The 6431-nt window shown below is 42.0% G+C and overlaps 1 pseudogene; it reads left to right on the forward strand.

Annotated features, from left to right (window-relative positions):
• The first annotated feature begins 575 nt into the window (after positions 1-575).
• On the forward strand, positions 576-6046 carry LOC103805441 (annotated as a pseudogene).
• The last annotated feature ends 385 nt before the right edge of the window (positions 6047-6431 follow it).

A 6431-nucleotide genomic window follows, 5' to 3' on the forward strand; every position in this document is an offset into this window, starting at 1 on the left:
CCATATGAAGAGCCTTTTTCAAAGCTTCCATGGTTCTCACAAATAATTACTATCACTTCCAGCATTGCTTCTACTGCTTTAAATGAAAGACACTTCTGCATTCTGTGATGTGTTTTGGCATTTTGGTTGTTTGTTTCTTTTAAGTGCATGCTAAACAAATGAGTGGCTCTCAGGGTGATTCCATCAAAAAGACATTTTAAAAGTGTTCAGAGAGTTTTCCTGATAAATATGCTGATATTTCCTGAACTCATCATTAGGGGTTTATTTCAGACATGGCATTAATTACAGCTAACTTACACAGGATTTTTTCATGTTAGTATTTCTAAAAAGGAAATATAGTACCACAGATAGTGTGTCAGGGAAAATGACAAGCCATATGGCCTAGGTGGAACAAGGAACATAATTATGTCTGCAATGTTATAACTTTTTAGGTTGACCTTGATGTACTCAGAGGTCTTTTCCAACCTGAATGATTCTGTGAATCTCTGATTCTGTAACTTGCATTTACTGAATTAATTTTCAGTCTTTTTGCATTCTTTATTTATAAAGTCTATTTTTTCCTGCCTCTTCCACAGATCGGGAGAACCAGTCAGTCCTGATCACGTACGTACAGCCCTGCTCGGGTCCCTGTGGGGCTGCCCAGTGCCAGGGATCCTCCTGCCTCACCACACACTCTCTGCCTCTCTCTGCTTTGACAGTGGAGAATCCGGTGCCGGGAAGACTGTGAACACCAAACGTGTCATCCAGTACTTTGCAACAATTGCAGCCAGTGGGGACAAGAAGAAGGAGGAGCAAACATCAGGCAAAATGCAGGTGAGTCAGGAAGAACAGTCAACACTTGGCATATCATTGTCCTGTCAACTAAACAGTCACTAAGTAATTCTCACCCTGCAGGGAACGCTTGAGGATCAAATCATCAGCGCCAACCCACTGCTGGAGGCCTTTGGGAATGCCAAGACTGTGAGGAATGACAACTCCTCACGCTTTGTGAGTTTCTGATCAGAGAAGTTGACATTTACAAGGGAGCAAGGCTGTCAGAACAGAAGCTGTCACTTCTGAAGTGTCATGGGCAGATGACAGGATTTATTGAACTAATATTTTCCTCATATTTTTGTCAACTAAAAATTAACCAAAGTATCTAATAAAAAATGAATCTTATGAAGTATGGTACAGCATGCAAATATTTACAAAGGGAGATAATTTAAAGATGTTTAAATATCTATATTATTTCAAATTTTTACTCCTAGATATTTCTTGTGTATATCATACAAATTGTAGATAAAAACCTTTGTAAATTGATAATAATATAGAAGGAAGGAGAGGTGGGAGGAATAGATAACAAAGACAAATTGCCTGCAAAATTATTAATAGGTGGGGGTTTTAGACACAAAACTGGTCGGGGCTATTAATGTGACTCTTCAGCCATTGACACAAGTTCTATAGAAAGGAATAGGGACACAGGTGTCTTCAATACATCCTACCAGAAAACCTCTGTGGAGAATGCAAGGTCACACACTTACTCTTTGTGACATTTCAAAATGCCTTTTTTGCTTTCCCCTCCGAAGGGCAAATTCATCAGAATCCACTTTGGTGCCACAGGCAAATTGGCTTCTGCTGACATTGAGACATGTAAGAGACCTCCTGACCTGATCTCATTCTTTCCTTCCTTTCCACCTCAGTGTTCTTTCTTAGGCCTAACCCTGTCCTCTCATCCTTGCCAGATCTGCTGGAGAAGTCCAGAGTCACTTTCCAGCTCAAGGCGGAAAGAAGCTACCACATCTTCTACCGGATCATGTCCAACAAACATTTCAAAATGCCTTTTTTGCTTTCCCCTCCGAAGGGCAAATTCATCAGAATCCACTTTGGTGCCACAGGCAAATTGGCTTCTGCTGACATTGAGACATGTAAGAGACCTCCTGACCTGATCTCATTCTTTCCTTCCTTTCCACCTCAGTGTTCTTTCTTAGGCCTAACCCTGTCCTCTCATCCTTGCCAGATCTGCTGGAGAAGTCCAGAGTCACTTTCCAGCTCAAGGCGGAAAGAAGCTACCACATCTTCTACCAGATCATGTCCAACAAGAAGCCAGAGCTGATTGGTAGGAATTGTTTGATAGAGTCTGAACATGTTTAACCTTCATCTTCAGCCTTACACCCAGATGTGTCCTATTCCTCTTTACAGACATGCTCCTCATCACCACCAACCCCTATGACTACCAATTTGTGAGTCAAGGGGAGATCACTGTTGCCAGCATTAACGACCAGGAGGAGCTGATGGCTACAGATGTAAGTGTCACAGAGCATATTGATCTGGTGAAAGTTTCTTTTAATGCCCAAGGCTTATTTGACTGATTCTGTTGCAGAGTGCCATTGACATCCTGGGCTTCACTGCTGATGAGAGAACAGCCATCTACAAGCTGACAGGGGCTGTCATGCACTATGGGAACCTGAAGTTCAAGCAGAAGCAACGAGAGGAGCAGGCAGAGCCTGATGGCACCGAAGGTATTAAAATCTAGAACTCTCAGTAGCACAAACAGTTACAGAGCTGACACTTGGTATTCGGGTATTTTGCTCAAATTTACTTTCACAAAGACATAAATCATGACTTCCAGAATGTTTATGCTGCTAAATTTCCCTCCAAGATATTGCAAAATTGCAGTGCTGAAACATACACAGACATCTTAGGGGACATCCTCTTTCAATTATCACTGTTCCTCTGTCATGTCTTCCTCTCTCTTTGTGTCCAGTTGCTGACAAGGCAGCCTACCTGATGGGGCTGAACTCAGCAGACCTGCTCAAGGCTCTCTGCTACCCCCGAGTCAAAGTGGGGAATGAATACGTGACCAAGGGTCAAACTGTGCAGCAGGTAACAACCAGATTAGGAAGCTCCATCTTGATTTACCCTCTCATTCTGTGTACCATTTTACTTCTGCTCCATTTTTCTTCATTTTAGGTATACAATTCTGTGGGTGCCCTGGCAAAGTCTGTCTATGAGAAGATGTTCCTGTGGATGGTTGTTCGCATCAACCAACAGCTGGATACCAAGCAGCCCAGGCAGTACTTCATTGGTGTGCTGGACATTGCTGGCTTTGAGATCTTTGATGTAAGGAACACAGAAATCACAGTAAAATCTTGAAACGGCAATTAGGACTCAAGAGAACTGCAGAATTATTGTGGGTTTGCTGGAAAACATTCCATTCACTTTCAATTTCCAATTAGTCTTGCATTGTTTGGGAAACATTTACTTGTTATTTTCTGGAAATGTTTTCCTTCCTTGTATAAGTCGGTGCTTTTTCTCCAGCACAATCCATGAGCCTCAGTAGATCTTCATGTCATAGCTTTACACAAAGAAGCAGCAGTTGTCTTTTCCATAACTAGCACAAATGTTGGAGGTCTTCAATCATTTGAACTCAATATTTTAAGCGTAGGCAGAGAAAGGTAGAGTGAAGTCTCACATAAAAGTTTGTGAAGGCTTTGGAGAAAGAGAGGAATATACATATCCTTTGCTTCTTAAGAGCCAAAGGCTGATTCCAACAGTGCCAGTGTATTGGCTGCTTTAATTGAGACTGAGAAGTTCTACAGATATTTGTGGAAGGTATCTCAGTCCCAGCCAGGACTGGCAAACACTGACAATGTTTTGTTTGGTTTTTTTTTGGTAAGAGCAATGGGAAAATGTGCATAATATGAGAGAAAAAAGTGATGCAAATTGTACCTAGATAGGGATAAGACCATCAAATAATTGGTATGTTTTAACATGGAAAAAATATTTGTCTTAATTGGGCATCCTGGCATGGGATTCTGAGATGAGATTCTGAGTGCAAAAGAGGAAGTTATACAGACTTTACAGTATGCAGCTGTATTCTTCATCGTGAGGATGAGTTAATCCTTCCTTTTCATTCCACAGTTCAACAGCCTGGAGCAGCTGTGCATCAACTTCACCAATGAGAAGCTGCAACAGTTCTTCAACCACCACATGTTCGTGCTGGAGCAGGAGGAGTACAAGAAGGAGGGGATTGAATGGGAGTTCATTGACTTTGGGATGGACCTGGCTGCCTGCATCGAGCTCATTGAGAAGGTGAGTTGATTGCATTCAAGAAGTACCTTTTGTCATGTAGCACCTTTAGGTTACTCATCAAATGCTCTGCTATGCATTATTTAAAGATTAACTGCATTTTTTCTTGTATGGCAATAGAAGAATCAATGTAATCACACAGAACTGGTTGACAAGGATTTGCTGAAGTTGTTTTCTAGTCTACAAAATGAAAGTCTCTTCTTAAGAATCCAGACACAAGTTCAGTATTATGGTTTCAGTATTGATGCTGTGATTTCTGAAACACAGTATCTAAGAAAAGTCATAGATAAATATAGGAAAAAAGGTACTGAGTGATCAGGGGTCAATAAAACCATCACCATGAGCACACACTCTTCTGTGTGACATCCTCTTGTATAGGACTGTAAAGACAGAGATACATCATCAAAAAATAAGGTTTCAGGAAGTAGCTGAAAGACTTAAGGTCTCTTTTAGTAAGACATCTCCAACTACACAAATTACTCTATGAATGAATTAATGTGAAAAACAAATCCCCTGTCAGTTCATCAGTTTCAAAACTATTTGGAAAATTTTGTTCTTTGTGACACTACCAGTCATGAAACGCATTAGTCTCAGACACAAATTCATATTTTGTCTTGATCCACAAGTGCAAAAGGCAACAAAGTTTTGATCCATTTTACATCAAAAAATTCAGCCAGTTTCTCAGTCTCCTGTGCCTCACTGCAGCCTCCTTCTGAAGGCTGCCACTGCTATGGTTTTGCTGTTTCTCCCAGCCCATGGGCATCTTCTCCATCCTGGAAGAGGAGTGCATGTTCCCCAAGGCAACTGACACCTCTTTCAAGAACAAGCTCTATGACCAGCACCTGGGCAAGTCCAACAACTTCCAGAAGCCCAAACCTGGCAAGGGCAAGGCTGAGGCTCACTTCTCCCTGGTGCACTATGCTGGCACAGTGGACTACAACATCTCTGGGTGGCTGGAGAAGAACAAGGACCCTCTGAATGAAACTGTCATTGGGCTGTACCAGAAATCCTCTGTGAAGACTCTTGCCTTACTCTTTGCCGCTGCTGGAGGCGAGGCAGGTCAGTTCTCTGAAATGTCATCTCTTTGATGCAGAGTGGTTAGGCCCCAAAGCAACAGATGTTTCATTATCTTCACTTTCGCAGAGGCCAGTGGTGGTGGTGGTGGTGGTGGTGGTGGTGGCAAGAAAGGTGCCAAGAAGAAGGGCTCTTCTTTCCAGACTGTCTCAGCTCTTTTCCGGGTGAGTAAACACCTTACCTTTTCATTTCTGCAAAGAATTATTCTGCACTTCCAACTGGCTCAGCCACAGGAAAGAAGCAAAAAACCCAACCAACCAATCAAAAATAATTCCAAGTCCAAATAACTTCTCTTTAGGTCATCATTAACAATCAAAATAAAAATCTTCTGGCACTGTAAAGACCTACACTTACACTTCACATAAAATAAAAAAGTTCCCATATGTACACACTTTCTATCCCTCATGGGGTTGATGTCAACTTTTCTTCTTGTCCTACAATGTGATATTTGAGTTATAGATTGAGGTATTCTCAGTGGATAATTTTCAGCCCAGTGCATCTCCTTTGATTGGCCTTTCATGCTCAGTTCAAAGAACACAAGGGTCATTTTTTCCCATATTTCTTATAAACACACACTAAATCATGAACCCACAGGAAAATCTCAACAAGCTGATGACCAACCTGAGGAGCACTCACCCCCATTTTGTGCGCTGCATCATCCCCAATGAGACTAAAACACCTGGTAAGAGGCTCAAGCAGAAAGATACTTTCCCAAATACATCCACTCCCCTCTACACTGGACTCTGGTGTTCATTTCTTTTCTGCATTGCTAGGTGCCATGGAGCACGAGCTGGTGCTGCACCAGCTGCGCTGTAACGGGGTGCTGGAAGGGATCAGGATCTGCAGGAAAGGATTCCCCAGCAGAGTCCTCTATGCTGATTTCAAGCAGAGGTAAGAGCTATGAAATGAGGTAAGTCATGTGTGTCCTCATACAAGTGAGCTTTGCCAGGGTCTCCAGGGATGGAAGCACAGGAGAGCTACACAAGCCAGTTTAGTGTGATTTATTGATCTACAAGAACAATAAATGCAGATTGGGATGTGACTACGACAGGTTCTCAGCTAAAAATGGCAAACACAGAGAGAGCTTTGGCCATTGTGTCAGCTGCAAGTTTCAGGGGAATACATTTTCCTCCTAAACACATACTGGCAATGTTCCTCTTAAGCAATTTTCTACAGAACAGTTTAAGTGATAAAGACATGGATTGAACTGGCTAGAGATCAATGTCTTCTTTTCATCTGTGACTGATCACAATAAACGTATCTCTAAACAAGGGAAGAGATTCCAACCT

Source organism: Acanthisitta chloris, unplaced genomic scaffold (assembly GCF_000695815.1).
Source record: "Acanthisitta chloris isolate BGI_N310 unplaced genomic scaffold, ASM69581v1 scaffold27797, whole genome shotgun sequence".
In the NCBI taxonomy this organism is placed as follows: Eukaryota; Metazoa; Chordata; class Aves; order Passeriformes; family Acanthisittidae; genus Acanthisitta; species Acanthisitta chloris.